Source organism: Chiloscyllium punctatum, unplaced genomic scaffold, assembly GCF_047496795.1.
Source record: "Chiloscyllium punctatum isolate Juve2018m unplaced genomic scaffold, sChiPun1.3 scaffold_154, whole genome shotgun sequence".
In the NCBI taxonomy this organism is placed as follows: Eukaryota; Metazoa; Chordata; class Chondrichthyes; order Orectolobiformes; family Hemiscylliidae; genus Chiloscyllium; species Chiloscyllium punctatum.
Window position 1 is genome coordinate 662,996 of NW_027309888.1, and position 14,539 is coordinate 677,534.

Below are 14,539 nucleotides of genomic sequence, written 5' to 3' on the forward strand. Positions count from 1 at the left end.
GTCACTGTGTCTGTTTTGCAGAAGAAGGGTCCCAAAGAATGTTCTCCACCCTAAAACCGGAGGTCGCATTACAATCCGAGAACGACAGATCACATTGTGAGCATGCTCTGACCTCGGGGCCGGTTCGAGATGCCACTTTCCGTGCCTTTTACTTTAACCGTGCAATTTGCTGCAGAGATGTTCACTCCTGGACATGAGCCACGTGGATACCAACTGAGTCGGAAACCTGTGCGGCAATCGACGAGAAGCGATTCAATAAATTTTGCTAACTTCCATGGTGCTTATTGGAAATGCAGTTTCTGTTCAAGTCAATCGAAAAGGCAGTTTCTGAACATAGTAACAGAAGTCAAAAGGTAATTACCTCACCCCACCCCCACTCCGGAAGAGGTGCTAACTGCCCTTGAGTGCTTTCTGATCTCGATGTGAAGAGCTCACACGCCTCTGAGTCACCTTCAAGTCTCTGTTTGCGGAGTGAATCACAAAGAAGGACTTTTACCAGAGCTGCAACCGCCTCACTTCCCCACTCGCTCTCCCCTTTTACATTTTCCTGCTCGTCAGTGATTTAAAGAAAACCAAATGGATGCGATGTCATTCTGTAGCCTCTCTGTCGATTCCTCCGTTTCAGTTCCAACATGGCTTAGATCTCGGGGCGCACCTTAATATTAGCGGCGCTATGAAAGCACAGGTTCAAAGGTTCCTCTGAGAGTGTAAATTATTTCATTGCTGTTGCTGATTGAATGAGCCACTAACGTGCGAACTGCCCCAAAATATGATTCAGGAATCTGGTACCAACTCTCGCGCGTTGAATAACGACAGACAGCTTCCAAATGAGGCCTTTCAGAGACAACTTTGGGGTACATTTGACAGACAGACAAGTTCAGGAATCCGTGGTGCGCTGTGACCTGCCTTTGAACCGGTCCGCCTACGCAAGGAATGCAAATGCGGTACTGCTTTTCGTGGAAGGATCAGAACGCGGCAAGGACACTCTCAAACAGAATGGCATATGCATCAGAACCAGGTTGGAGAAAAACTTTATAATGCTTTACACAGTAATTAAATGGAGTTGCCTTACATTTCACTACGAGAGCAGATTCTTTCAAGCAAATTCGAAGGCAGGTTTGCAGATGGGAAAGCAAGCAAGAAAGCTCCGTTCTTGTCCATGTAAAAGGCCGCAGTTGACGAACAAAGCAGTTTCTGCCCAGTTTCGAACTGGGGACCTTTCGCGTGTTAGGCGAACGTGATGACCACTACACTACAGAAACCAGCCGCGGTCGCCGCCCTGCGGCGCAGTGGCATCCAGCACTGAAAGTTGAAGCCATTCTCCGTTTCACCTTTCTGTTTCCAATTGCTCGTTGTTGTCCAGCGTAATTGACATCTTGAAAACGTTAAAAAAGACACGTGAAATTGATGACAATATATAGACAATGATTTCGTCAATGTTTGGACCGTAGGGCGAGGTGGAATAAGCTGGGACGACTTTCCCTGCAGCGTAACGGCTGCGATATGATCTTATGGAAGGGTTGTAAACTGAGTATTTCTGTGTTTTACCCAAATTGGGGTGAGTTGAAAACTCGAGAGCATAGGTTTAAGGTGAGTGGGCTGAAATTGACAAACGACCTGAGGCACATTTCCCACACAGAAGGTTGTGCGTGTATGGAATGAGCTCCCAGAGGAAGTGGAGGAGGCTATTACACTCAGAAAATTGCAAAGGTAATCGGATGAGTTTCTGGACAGGATGGGTTTAGAGGGATTGGGGCCAAATGCTGGGGAACGGGACTTGTTTAATTTTGGTTATGTGGTGAGCATGGATGAGATACACCTAAATATCTGTTTCCACGCCGTGTACCCCCATAACGTCTTGTTGCTAACACTGGCTTTAAAGGATTACTTTTTAGCGGAGTTTTCCATCGCAGTCTGTGGCACAATCGTTTAGTCTGTTCGACTGCTCACGGGAAAGGTAGTATTGTGAAACACTGCAGATACGAACGACTTCCTTAATTTTGCCCCGACTGACCATACTCCGTGAAATTTTCCCAGACCTCAATTGAGGAGTTTTGCTGCTCGAAGTTACCTCAGAAACCCTGTTAACTCGTAATGTGCTGAGCGAATCGCAAAACAGAAAGCATTTTTCACGGAACACAAACAAAACTGGCATGCCGAATGCATTTTCAGACAGAGAGATGCATGAATGCTAAATGTGTCACAGTCCGAGGGCATGAGTCATAAAGTAATCTCACAACTAACAACAGGGCAATTCCAAACTACTCTTTCAAACATACTGCAGCGTTAGTGCACCACCACTTTCCAGACAATGCTGAAAAGAGAGATAGAAAGAACATCATAAGAACGGGCCATAAAAAGTGAATTTCACCAATCACAGTCTCGATTAGATTACCTTTTCCTTCTGATGTCTCCAGGACGGAAATGAAGGAAATGGGAGAAATTCAATAACATATGACACCGAAATTCATTGGAACGATTTTCCCATTGGACAAAAAACCAAATAACGACGAGTCGAGTCACCGCAGGACTTTGTTTCACAACAGCGATGAAATAATAGTCTCCATTCGGTTCCAGTAAAAGCACAAATCGCTTTGGAACAGCAGAGCTGTTTGCGATTTTCCGCGCGGGAGGCGAACGCGATCTTGACAGCAGAGACACTTGGACACTTCGGTCAAATAACCATGAGCTGCTAGACATTACTACAATTTCGATTCTTGCTTTGCTAAATGATTTCACACATTGCTCGAAACAGGACGACTTTCACGTTTACACGGAACACGAAACACACCTGACTACAGGGAAAATGCACAAAGCTGAGCAGGCCGTGTTCCACATCAAACCGTGCAGCATTTATTCAGTCACTGTGTCTGTTTTGCAGAAGAAGGGTCCCAAAGAATGTTCTCCACCCTAAAACCGGAGGTCGCATTACAATCCGAGAACGACAGATCACATTGTGAGCATGCTCTGACCTCGGGGCCGGTTCGAGATGCCACTTTCCGTGCCTTTTACTTTAACCGTGCAATTTGCTGCAGAGATGTTCACTCCTGGACATGAGCCACGTGGATACCAACTGAGTCGGAAACCTGTGCGGCAATCGACGAGAAGCGATTCAATAAATTTTGCTAACTTCCATGGTGCTTATTGGAAATGCAGTTTCTGTTCAAGTCAATCGAAAAGGCAGTTTCTGAACATAGTAACAGAAGTCAAAAGGTAATTACCTCACCCCACCCCCACTCCGGAAGAGGTGCTAACTGCCCTTGAGTGCTTTCTGATCTCGATGTGAAGAGCTCACACGCCTCTGAGTCACCTTCAAGTCTCTGTTTGCGGAGTGAATCACAAAGAAGGACTTTTACCAGAGCTGCAACCGCCTCACTTCCCCACTCGCTCTCCCCTTTTACATTTTCCTGCTCGTCAGTGATTTAAAGAAAACCAAATGGATGCGATGTCATTCTGTAGCCTCTCTGTCGATTCCTCCGTTTCAGTTCCAACATGGCTTAGATCTCGGGGCGCACCTTAATATTAGCGGCGCTATGAAAGCACAGGTTCAAAGGTTCCTCTGAGAGTGTAAATTATTTCATTGCTGTTGCTGATTGAATGAGCCACTAACGTGCGAACTGCCCCAAAATATGATTCAGGAATCTGGTACCAACTCTCGCGCGTTGAATAACGACAGACAGCTTCCAAATGAGGCCTTTCAGAGACGACTTTGGGGTACATTTGACAGACAGACAAGTTCAGGAATCCGTGGTGCGCTGTGACCTGCCTTTGAACCGGTCCGCCTACGCAAGGAATGCAAATGCGGTACTGCTTTTCGTGGAAGGATCAGAACGCGGCAAGGACACTCTCAAACAGAATGGCATATGCATCAGAACCAGGTTGGAGAAAAACTTTATAATGCTTTACACAGTAATTAAATGGTGTTGCCTTACATTTCACTACGAGAGCAGATTCTTTCAAGCAAATTCGAAGGCAGGTTTGCAGATGGGAAAGCAAGCAAGAAAGCTCCGTTCTTGTCCATGTAAAAGGCCGCAGTTGACGAACAAAGCAGTTTCTGCCCAGTTTCGAACTGGGGACCTTTCGCGTGTTAGGCGAACGTGATGACCACTACACTACAGAAACCAGCCGCGGTCGCCGCCCTGCGGCGCAGTGGCATCCAGCACTGAAAGTTGAAGCCATTCTCCGTTTCACCTTTCTGTTTCCAATTGCTCGTTGTTGTCCAGCGTAATTGACATCTTGAAAACGTTAAAAAAGACACGTGAAATTGATGACAATATATAGACAATGATTTCGTCAATGTTTGGACCGTAGGGCGAGGTGGAATAAGCTGGGACGACTTTCCCTGCAGCGTAACGGCTGCGATATGATCTTATGGAAGGGTTGTAAACTGAGTATTTCTGTGTTTTACCCAAATTGGGGTGAGTTGAAAACTCGAGAGCATAGGTTTAAGGTGAGTGGGCTGAAATTGACAAACGACCTGAGGCACATTTCCCACACAGAAGGTTGTGCGTGTATGGAATGAGCTCCCAGAGGAAGTGGAGGAGGCTATTACACTCAGAAAATTGCAAAGGTAATCGGATGAGTTTCTGGACAGGATGGGTTTAGAGGGATTGGGGCCAAATGCTGGGGAACGGGACTTGTTTAATTTTGGTTATGTGGTGAGCATGGATGAGATACACCTAAATATCTGTTTCCACGCCGTGTACCCCCATAACGTCTTGTTGCTAACACTGGCTTTAAAGGATTACTTTTTAGCGGAGTTTTCCATCGCAGTCTGTGGCACAATCGTTTAGTCTGTTCGACTGCTCACGGGAAAGGTAGTATTGTGAAACACTGCAGATACGAACGACTTCCTTAATTTTGCCCCGACTGACCATACTCCGTGAAATTTTCCCAGACCTCAATTGAGGAGTTTTGCTGCTCGAAGTTACCTCAGAAACCCTGTTAACTCGTAATGTGCTGAGCGAATCGCAAAACAGAAAGCATTTTTCACGGAACACAAACAAAACTGGCATGCCGAATGCATTTTCAGACAGAGAGATGCATGAATGCTAAATGTGTCACAGTCCGAGGGCATGAGTCATAAAGTAATCTCACAACTAACAACAGGGCAATTCCAAACTACTCTTTCAAACATACTGCAGCGTTAGTGCACCACCACTTTCCAGACAATGCTGAAAAGAGAGATAGAAAGAACATCATAAGAACGGGCCATAAAAAGTGAATTTCACCAATCACAGTCTCGATTAGATTACCTTTTCCTTCTGATGTCTCCAGGACGGAAATGAAGGAAATGGGAGAAATTCAATAACATATGACACCGAAATTCATTGGAACGATTTTCCCATTGGACAAAAAACCAAATAACGACGAGTCGAGTCACCGCAGGACTTTGTTTCACAACAGCGATGAAATAATAGTCTCCATTCGGTTCCAGTAAAAGCACAAATCGCTTTGGAACAGCAGAGCTGTTTGCGATTTTCCGCGCGGGAGGCGAACGCGATCTTGACAGCAGAGACACTTGGACACTTCGGTCAAATAACCATGAGCTGCTAGACATTACTACAATTTCGATTCTTGCTTTGCTAAATGATTTCACACATTGCTCGAAACAGGACGACTTTCACGTTTACACGGAACACGAAACACACCTGACTACAGGGAAAATGCACAAAGCTGAGCAGGCCGTGTTCCACATCAAACCGTGCAGCATTTATTCAGTCACTGTGTCTGTTTTGCAGAAGAAGGGTCCCAAAGAATGTTCTCCACCCTAAAACCGGAGGTCGCATTACAATCCGAGAACGACAGATCACATTGTGAGCATGCTCTGACCTCGGGGCCGGTTCGAGATGCCACTTTCCGTGCCTTTTACTTTAACCGTGCAATTTGCTGCAGAGATGTTCACTCCTGGACATGAGCCACGTGGATACCAACTGAGTCGGAAACCTGTGCGGCAATCGACGAGAAGCGATTCAATAAATTTTGCTAACTTCCATGGTGCTTATTGGAAATGCAGTTTCTGTTCAAGTCAATCGAAAAGGCAGTTTCTGAACATAGTAACAGAAGTCAAAAGGTAATTACCTCACCCCACCCCCACTCCGGAAGAGGTGCTAACTGCCCTTGAGTGCTTTCTGATCTCGATGTGAAGAGCTCACACGCCTCTGAGTCACCTTCAAGTCTCTGTTTGCGGAGTGAATCACAAAGAAGGACTTTTACCAGAGCTGCAACCGCCTCACTTCCCCACTCGCTCTCCCCTTTTACATTTTCCTGCTCGTCAGTGATTTAAAGAAAACCAAATGGATGCGATGTCATTCTGTAGCCTCTCTGTCGATTCCTCCGTTTCAGTTCCAACATGGCTTAGATCTCGGGGCGCACCTTAATATTAGCGGCGCTATGAAAGCACAGGTTCAAAGGTTCCTCTGAGAGTGTAAATTATTTCATTGCTGTTGCTGATTGAATGAGCCACTAACGTGCGAACTGCCCCAAAATATGATTCAGGAATCTGGTACCAACTCTCGCGCGTTGAATAACGACAGACAGCTTCCAAATGAGGCCTTTCAGAGACGACTTTGGGGTACATTTGACAGACAGACAAGTTCAGGAATCCGTGGTGCGCTGTGACCTGCCTTTGAACCGGTCCGCCTACGCAAGGAATGCAAATGCGGTACTGCTTTTCGTGGAAGGATCAGAACGCGGCAAGGACACTCTCAAACAGAATGGCATATGCATCAGAACCAGGTTGGAGAAAAACTTTATAATGCTTTACACAGTAATTAAATGGAGTTGCCTTACATTTCACTACGAGAGCAGATTCTTTCAAGCAAATTCGAAGGCAGGTTTGCAGATGGGAAAGCAAGCAAGAAAGCTCCGTTCTTGTCCATGTAAAAGGCCGCAGTTGACGAACAAAGCAGTTTCTGCCCAGTTTCGAACTGGGGACCTTTCGCGTGTTAGGCGAACGTGATGACCACTACACTACAGAAACCAGCCGCGGTCGCCGCCCTGCGGCGCAGTGGCATCCAGCACTGAAAGTTGAAGCCATTCTCCGTTTCACCTTTCTGTTTCCAATTGCTCGTTGTTGTCCAGCGTAATTGACATCTTGAAAACGTTAAAAAAGACACGTGAAATTGATGACAATATATAGACAATGATTTCGTCAATGTTTGGACCGTAGGGCGAGGTGGAATAAGCTGGGACGACTTTCCCTGCAGCGTAACGGCTGCGATATGATCTTATGGAAGGGTTGTAAACTGAGTATTTCTGTGTTTTACCCAAATTGGGGTGAGTTGAAAACTCGAGAGCATAGGTTTAAGGTGAGTGGGCTGAAATTGACAAACGACCTGAGGCACATTTCCCACACAGAAGGTTGTGCGTGTATGGAATGAGCTCCCAGAGGAAGTGGAGGAGGCTATTACACTCAGAAAATTGCAAAGGTAATCGGATGAGTTTCTGGACAGGATGGGTTTAGAGGGATTGGGGCCAAATGCTGGGGAACGGGACTTGTTTAATTTTGGTTATGTGGTGAGCATGGATGAGATACACCTAAATATCTGTTTCCACGCCGTGTACCCCCATAACGTCTTGTTGCTAACACTGGCTTTAAAGGATTACTTTTTAGCGGAGTTTTCCATCGCAGTCTGTGGCACAATCGTTTAGTCTGTTCGACTGCTCACGGGAAAGGTAGTATTGTGAAACACTGCAGATACGAACGACTTCCTTAATTTTGCCCCGACTGACCATACTCCGTGAAATTTTCCCAGACCTCAATTGAGGAGTTTTGCTGCTCGAAGTTACCTCAGAAACCCTGTTAACTCGTAATGTGCTGAGCGAATCGCAAAACAGAAAGCATTTTTCACGGAACACAAACAAAACTGGCATGCCGAATGCATTTTCAGACAGAGAGATGCATGAATGCTAAATGTGTCACAGTCCGAGGGCATGAGTCATAAAGTAATCTCACAACTAACAACAGGGCAATTCCAAACTACTCTTTCAAACATACTGCAGCGTTAGTGCACCACCACTTTCCAGACAATGCTGAAAAGAGAGATAGAAAGAACATCATAAGAACGGGCCATAAAAAGTCAATTTCACCAATCACAGTCTCGATTAGATTACCTTTTCCTTCTGATGTCTCCAGGACGGAAATGAAGGAAATGGGAGAAATTCAATAACATATGACACCGAAATTCATTGGAACGATTTTCCCATTGGACAAAAAACCAAATAACGACGAGTCGAGTCACCGCAGGACTTTGTTTCACAACAGCGATGAAATAATAGTCTCCATTCGGTTCCAGTAAAAGCACAAATCGCTTTGGAACAGCAGAGCTGTTTGCGATTTTCCGCGCGGGAGGCGAACGCGATCTTGACAGCAGAGACACTTGGACACTTCGGTCAAATAACCATGAGCTGCTAGACATTACTACAATTTCGATTCTTGCTTTGCTAAATGATTTCACACATTGCTCGAAACAGGACGACTTTCACGTTTACACGGAACACGAAACACACCTGACTACAGGGAAAATGCACAAAGCTGAGCAGGCCGTGTTCCACATCAAACCGTGCAGCATTTATTCAGTCACTGTGTCTGTTTTGCAGAAGAAGGGTCCCAAAGAATGTTCTCCACCCTAAAACCGGAGGTCGCATTACAATCCGAGAACGACAGATCACATTGTGAGCATGCTCTGACCTCGGGGCCGGTTCGAGATGCCACTTTCCGTGCCTTTTACTTTAACCGTGCAATTTGCTGCAGAGATGTTCACTCCTGGACATGAGCCACGTGGATACCAACTGAGTCGGAAACCTGTGCGGCAATCGACGAGAAGCGATTCAATAAATTTTGCTAACTTCCATGGTGCTTATTGGAAATGCAGTTTCTTTACAAGTCAATCGAAAAGGCAGTTTCTGAACATAGTAACAGAAGTCAAAAGGTAATTACCTCACCCCACCCCCACTCCGGAAGAGGTGCTAACTGCCCTTGAGTGCTTTCTGATCTCGATGTGAAGAGCTCACACGCCTCTGAGTCACCTTCAAGTCTCTGTTTGCGGAGTGAATCACAAAGAAGGACTTTTACCAGAGCTGCAACCGCCTCACTTCCCCACTCGCTCTCCCCTTTTACATTTTCCTGCTCGTCAGTGATTTAAAGAAAACCAAATGGATGCGATGTCATTCTGTAGCCTCTCTGTCGATTCCTCCGTTTCAGTTCCAACATGGCTTAGATCTCGGGGCGCACCTTAATATTAGCGGCGCTATGAAAGCACAGGTTCAAAGGTTCCTCTGAGAGTGTAAATTATTTCATTGCTGTTGCTGATTGAATGAGCCACTAACGTGCGAACTGCCCCAAAATATGATTCAGGAATCTGGTACCAACTCTCGCGCGTTGAATAACGACAGACAGCTTCCAAATGAGGCCTTTCAGAGACGACTTTGGGGTACATTTGACAGACAGACAAGTTCAGGAATCCGTGGTGCGCTGTGACCTGCCTTTGAACCGGTCCGCCTACGCAAGGAATGCAAATGCGGTACTGCTTTTCGTGGAAGGATCAGAACGCGGCAAGGACACTCTCAAACAGAATGGCATATGCATCAGAACCAGGTTGGAGAAAAACTTTATAATGCTTTACACAGTAATTAAATGGAGTTGCCTTACATTTCACTACGAGAGCAGATTCTTTCAAGCAAATTCGAAGGCAGGTTTGCAGATGGGAAAGCAAGCAAGAAAGCTCCGTTCTTGTCCATGTAAAAGGCCGCAGTTGACGAACAAAGCAGTTTCTGCCCAGTTTCGAACTGGGGACCTTTCGCGTGTTAGGCGAACGTGATGACCACTACACTACAGAAACCAGCCGCGGTCGCCGCCCTGCGGCGCAGTGGCATCCAGCACTGAAAGTTGAAGCCATTCTCCGTTTCACCTTTCTGTTTCCAATTGCTCGTTGTTGTCCAGCGTAATTGACATCTTGAAAACGTTAAAAAAGACACGTGAAATTGATGACAATATATAGACAATGATTTCGTCAATGTTTGGACCGTAGGGCGAGGTGGAATAAGCTGGGACGACTTTCCCTGCAGCGTAACGGCTGCGATATGATCTTATGGAAGGGTTGTAAACTGAGTATTTCTGTGTTTTACCCAAATTGGGGTGAGTTGAAAACTCGAGAGCATAGGTTTAAGGTGAGTGGGCTGAAATTGACAAACGACCTGAGGCACATTTCCCACACAGAAGGTTGTGCGTGTATGGAATGAGCTCCCAGAGGAAGTGGAGGAGGCTATTACACTCAGAAAATTGCAAAGGTAATCGGATGAGTTTCTGGACAGGATGGGTTTAGAGGGATTGGGGCCAAATGCTGGGGAACGGGACTTGTTTAATTTTGGTTATGTGGTGAGCATGGATGAGATACACCTAAATATCTGTTTCCACGCCGTGTACCCCCATAACGTCTTGTTGCTAACACTGGCTTTAAAGGATTACTTTTTAGCGGAGTTTTCCATCGCAGTCTGTGGCACAATCGTTTAGTCTGTTCGACTGCTCACGGGAAAGGTAGTATTGTGAAACACTGCAGATACGAACGACTTCCTTAATTTTGCCCCGACTGACCATACTCCGTGAAATTTTCCCAGACCTCAATTGAGGAGTTTTGCTGCTCGAAGTTACCTCAGAAACCCTGTTAACTCGTAATGTGCTGAGCGAATCGCAAAACAGAAAGCATTTTTCACGGAACACAAACAAAACTGGCATGCCGAATGCATTTTCAGACAGAGAGATGCATGAATGCTAAATGTGTCACAGTCCGAGGGCATGAGTCATAAAGTAATCTCACAACTAACAACAGGGCAATTCCAAACTACTCTTTCAAACATACTGCAGCGTTAGTGCACCACCACTTTCCAGACAATGCTGAAAAGAGAGATAGAAAGAACATCATAAGAACGGGCCATAAAAAGTGAATTTCACCAATCACAGTCTCGATTAGATTACCTTTTCCTTCTGATGTCTCCAGGACGGAAATGAAGGAAATGGGAGAAATTCAATAACATATGACACCGAAATTCATTGGAACGATTTTCCCATTGGACAAAAAACCAAATAACGACGAGTCGAGTCACCGCAGGACTTTGTTTCACAACAGCGATGAAATAATAGTCTCCATTCGGTTCCAGTAAAAGCACAAATCGCTTTGGAACAGCAGAGCTGTTTGCGATTTTCCGCGCGGGAGGCGAACGCGATCTTGACAGCAGAGACACTTGGACACTTCGGTCAAATAACCATGAGCTGCTAGACATTACTACAATTTCGATTCTTGCTTTGCTAAATGATTTCACACATTGCTCGAAACAGGACGACTTTCACGTTTACACGGAACACGAAACACACCTGACTACAGGGAAAATGCACAAAGCTGAGCAGGCCGTGTTCCACATCAAACCGTGCAGCATTTATTCAGTCACTGTGTCTGTTTTGCAGAAGAAGGGTCCCAAAGAATGTTCTCCACCCTAAAACCGGAGGTCGCATTACAATCCGAGAACGACAGATCACATTGTGAGCATGCTCTGACCTCGGGGCCGGTTCGAGATGCCACTTTCCGTGCCTTTTACTTTAACCGTGCAATTTGCTGCAGAGATGTTCACTCCTGGACATGAGCCACGTGGATACCAACTGAGTCGGAAACCTGTGCGGCAATCGACGAGAAGCGATTCAATAAATTTTGCTAACTTCCATGGTGCTTATTGGAAATGCAGTTTCTGTTCAAGTCAATCGAAAAGGCAGTTTCTGAACATAGTAACAGAAGTCAAAAGGTAATTACCTCACCCCACCCCCACTCCGGAAGAGGTGCTAACTGCCCTTGAGTGCTTTCTGATCTCGATGTGAAGAGCTCACACGCCTCTGAGTCACCTTCAAGTCTCTGTTTGCGGAGTGAATCACAAAGAAGGACTTTTACCAGAGCTGCAACCGCCTCACTTCCCCACTCGCTCTCCCCTTTTACATTTTCCTGCTCGTCAGTGATTTAAAGAAAACCAAATGGATGCGATGTCATTCTGTAGCCTCTCTGTCGATTCCTCCGTTTCAGTTCCAACATGGCTTAGATCTCGGGGCGCACCTTAATATTAGCGGCGCTATGAAAGCACAGGTTCAAAGGTTCCTCTGAGAGTGTAAATTATTTCATTGCTGTTGCTGATTGAATGAGCCACTAACGTGCGAACTGCCCCAAAATATGATTCAGGAATCTGGTACCAACTCTCGCGCGTTGAATAACGACAGACAGCTTCCAAATGAGGCCTTTCAGAGACGACTTTGGGGTACATTTGACAGACAGACAAGTTCAGGAATCCGTGGTGCGCTGTGACCTGCCTTTGAACCGGTCCGCCTACGCAAGGAATGCAAATGCGGTACTGCTTTTCGTGGAAGGATCAGAACGCGGCAAGGACACTCTCAAACAGAATGGCATATGCATCAGAACCAGGTTGGAGAAAAACTTTATAATGCTTTACACAGTAATTAAATGGAGTTGCCTTACATTTCACTACGAGAGCAGATTCTTTCAAGCAAATTCGAAGGCAGGTTTGCAGATGGGAAAGCAAGCAAGAAAGCTCCGTTCTTGTCCATGTAAAAGGCCGCAGTTGACGAACAAAGCAGTTTCTGCCCAGTTTCGAACTGGGGACCTTTCGCGTGTTAGGCGAACGTGATGACCACTACACTACAGAAACCAGCCGCGGTCGCCGCCCTGCGGCGCAGTGGCATCCAGCACTGAAAGTTGAAGCCATTCTCCGTTTCACCTTTCTGTTTCCAATTGCTCGTTGTTGTCCAGCGTAATTGACATCTTGAAAACGTTAAAAAAGACACGTGAAATTGATGACAATATATAGACAATGATTTCGTCAATGTTTGGACCGTAGGGCGAGGTGGAATAAGCTGGGACGACTTTCCCTGCAGCGTAACGGCTGCGATATGATCTTATGGAAGGGTTGTAAACTGAGTATTTCTGTGTTTTACCCAAATTGGGGTGAGTTGAAAACTCGAGAGCATAGGTTTAAGGTGAGTGGGCTGAAATTGACAAACGACCTGAGGCACATTTCCCACACAGAAGGTTGTGCGTGTATGGAATGAGCTCCCAGAGGAAGTGGAGGAGGCTATTACACTCAGAAAATTGCAAAGGTAATCGGATGAGTTTCTGGACAGGATGGGTTTAGAGGGATTGGGGCCAAATGCTGGGGAACGGGACTTGTTTAATTTTGGTTATGTGGTGAGCATGGATGAGATACACCTAAATATCTGTTTCCACGCCGTGTACCCCCATAACGTCTTGTTGCTAACACTGGCTTTAAAGGATTACTTTTTAGCGGAGTTTTCCATCGCAGTCTGTGGCACAATCGTTTAGTCTGTTCGACTGCTCACGGGAAAGGTAGTATTGTGAAACACTGCAGATACGAACGACTTCCTTAATTTTGCCCCGACTGACCATACTCCGTGAAATTTTCCCAGACCTCAATTGAGGAGTTTTGCTGCTCGAAGTTACCTCAGAAACCCTGTTAACTCGTAATGTGCTGAGCGAATCGCAAAACAGAAAGCATTTTTCACGGAACACAAACAAAACTGGCATGCCGAATGCATTTTCAGACAGAGAGATGCATGAATGCTAAATGTGTCACAGTCCGAGGGCATGAGTCATAAAGTAATCTCACAACTAACAACAGGGCAATTCCAAACTACTCTTTCAAACATACTGCAGCGTTAGTGCACCACCACTTTCCAGACAATGCTGAAAAGAGAGATAGAAAGAACATCATAAGAACGGGCCATAAAAAGTGAATTTCACCAATCACAGTCTCGATTAGATTACCTTTTCCTTCTGATGTCTCCAGGACGGAAATGAAGGAAATGGGAGAAATTCAATAACATATGACACCGAAATTCATTGGAACGATTTTCCCATTGGACAAAAAACCAAATAACGACGAGTCGAGTCACCGCAGGACTTTGTTTCACAACAGCGATGAAATAATAGTCTCCATTCGGTTCCAGTAAAAGCACAAATCGCTTTGGAACAGCAGAGCTGTTTGCGATTTTCCGCGCGGGAGGCGAACGCGATCTTGACAGCAGAGACACTTGGACACTTCGGTCAAATAACCATGAGCTGCTAGACATTACTACAATTTCGATTCTTGCTTTGCTAAATGATTTCACACATTGCTCGAAACAGGACGACTTTCACGTTTACACGGAACACGAAACACACCTGACTACAGGGAAAATGCACAAAGCTGAGCAGGCCGTGTTCCACATCAAACCGTGCAGCATTTATTCAGTCACTGTGTCTGTTTTGCAGAAGAAGGGTCCCAAAGAATGTTCTCCACCCTAAAACCGGAGGTCGCATTACAATCCGAGAACGACAGATCACATTGTGAGCATGCTCTGACCTCGGGGCCGGTTCGAGATGCCACTTTCCGTGCCTTTTACTTTAACCGTGCAATTTGCTGCAGAGATGTTCACTCCTGGACATGAGCCACGTGGATACCAACTGAGTCGGAAACCTGTGCGGCAATC

General features: G+C 45.8%; 5 non-coding genes across 5 annotated transcripts; all 5 read right to left on the bottom strand.

Moving 5' to 3' along the window:
* Positions 1–1,189: 1,189 nt before the first annotated feature.
* trnav-aac (transfer RNA valine (anticodon AAC)) lies at positions 1,190–1,262 on the bottom strand. Its single transcript has one exon. It is a non-coding gene; the product is annotated as a tRNA-Val (tRNA).
* Positions 1,263–4,049: 2,787 nt separating this feature from the next.
* On the bottom strand, positions 4,050–4,122 carry trnav-aac (transfer RNA valine (anticodon AAC)). The gene has a single exon. It is a non-coding gene; the product is annotated as a tRNA-Val (tRNA).
* A 2,787-nt stretch (positions 4,123–6,909) lies between these two features.
* trnav-aac (transfer RNA valine (anticodon AAC)) lies at positions 6,910–6,982 on the bottom strand. The gene has a single exon. It is a non-coding gene; the product is annotated as a tRNA-Val (tRNA).
* Positions 6,983–9,769: 2,787 nt separating this feature from the next.
* On the bottom strand, positions 9,770–9,842 carry trnav-aac (transfer RNA valine (anticodon AAC)). The gene has a single exon. It is a non-coding gene; the product is annotated as a tRNA-Val (tRNA).
* Positions 9,843–12,629: 2,787 nt separating this feature from the next.
* On the bottom strand, positions 12,630–12,702 carry trnav-aac (transfer RNA valine (anticodon AAC)). The gene has a single exon. It is a non-coding gene; the product is annotated as a tRNA-Val (tRNA).
* Between the last annotated feature and the right edge of the window lie 1,837 nt (positions 12,703–14,539).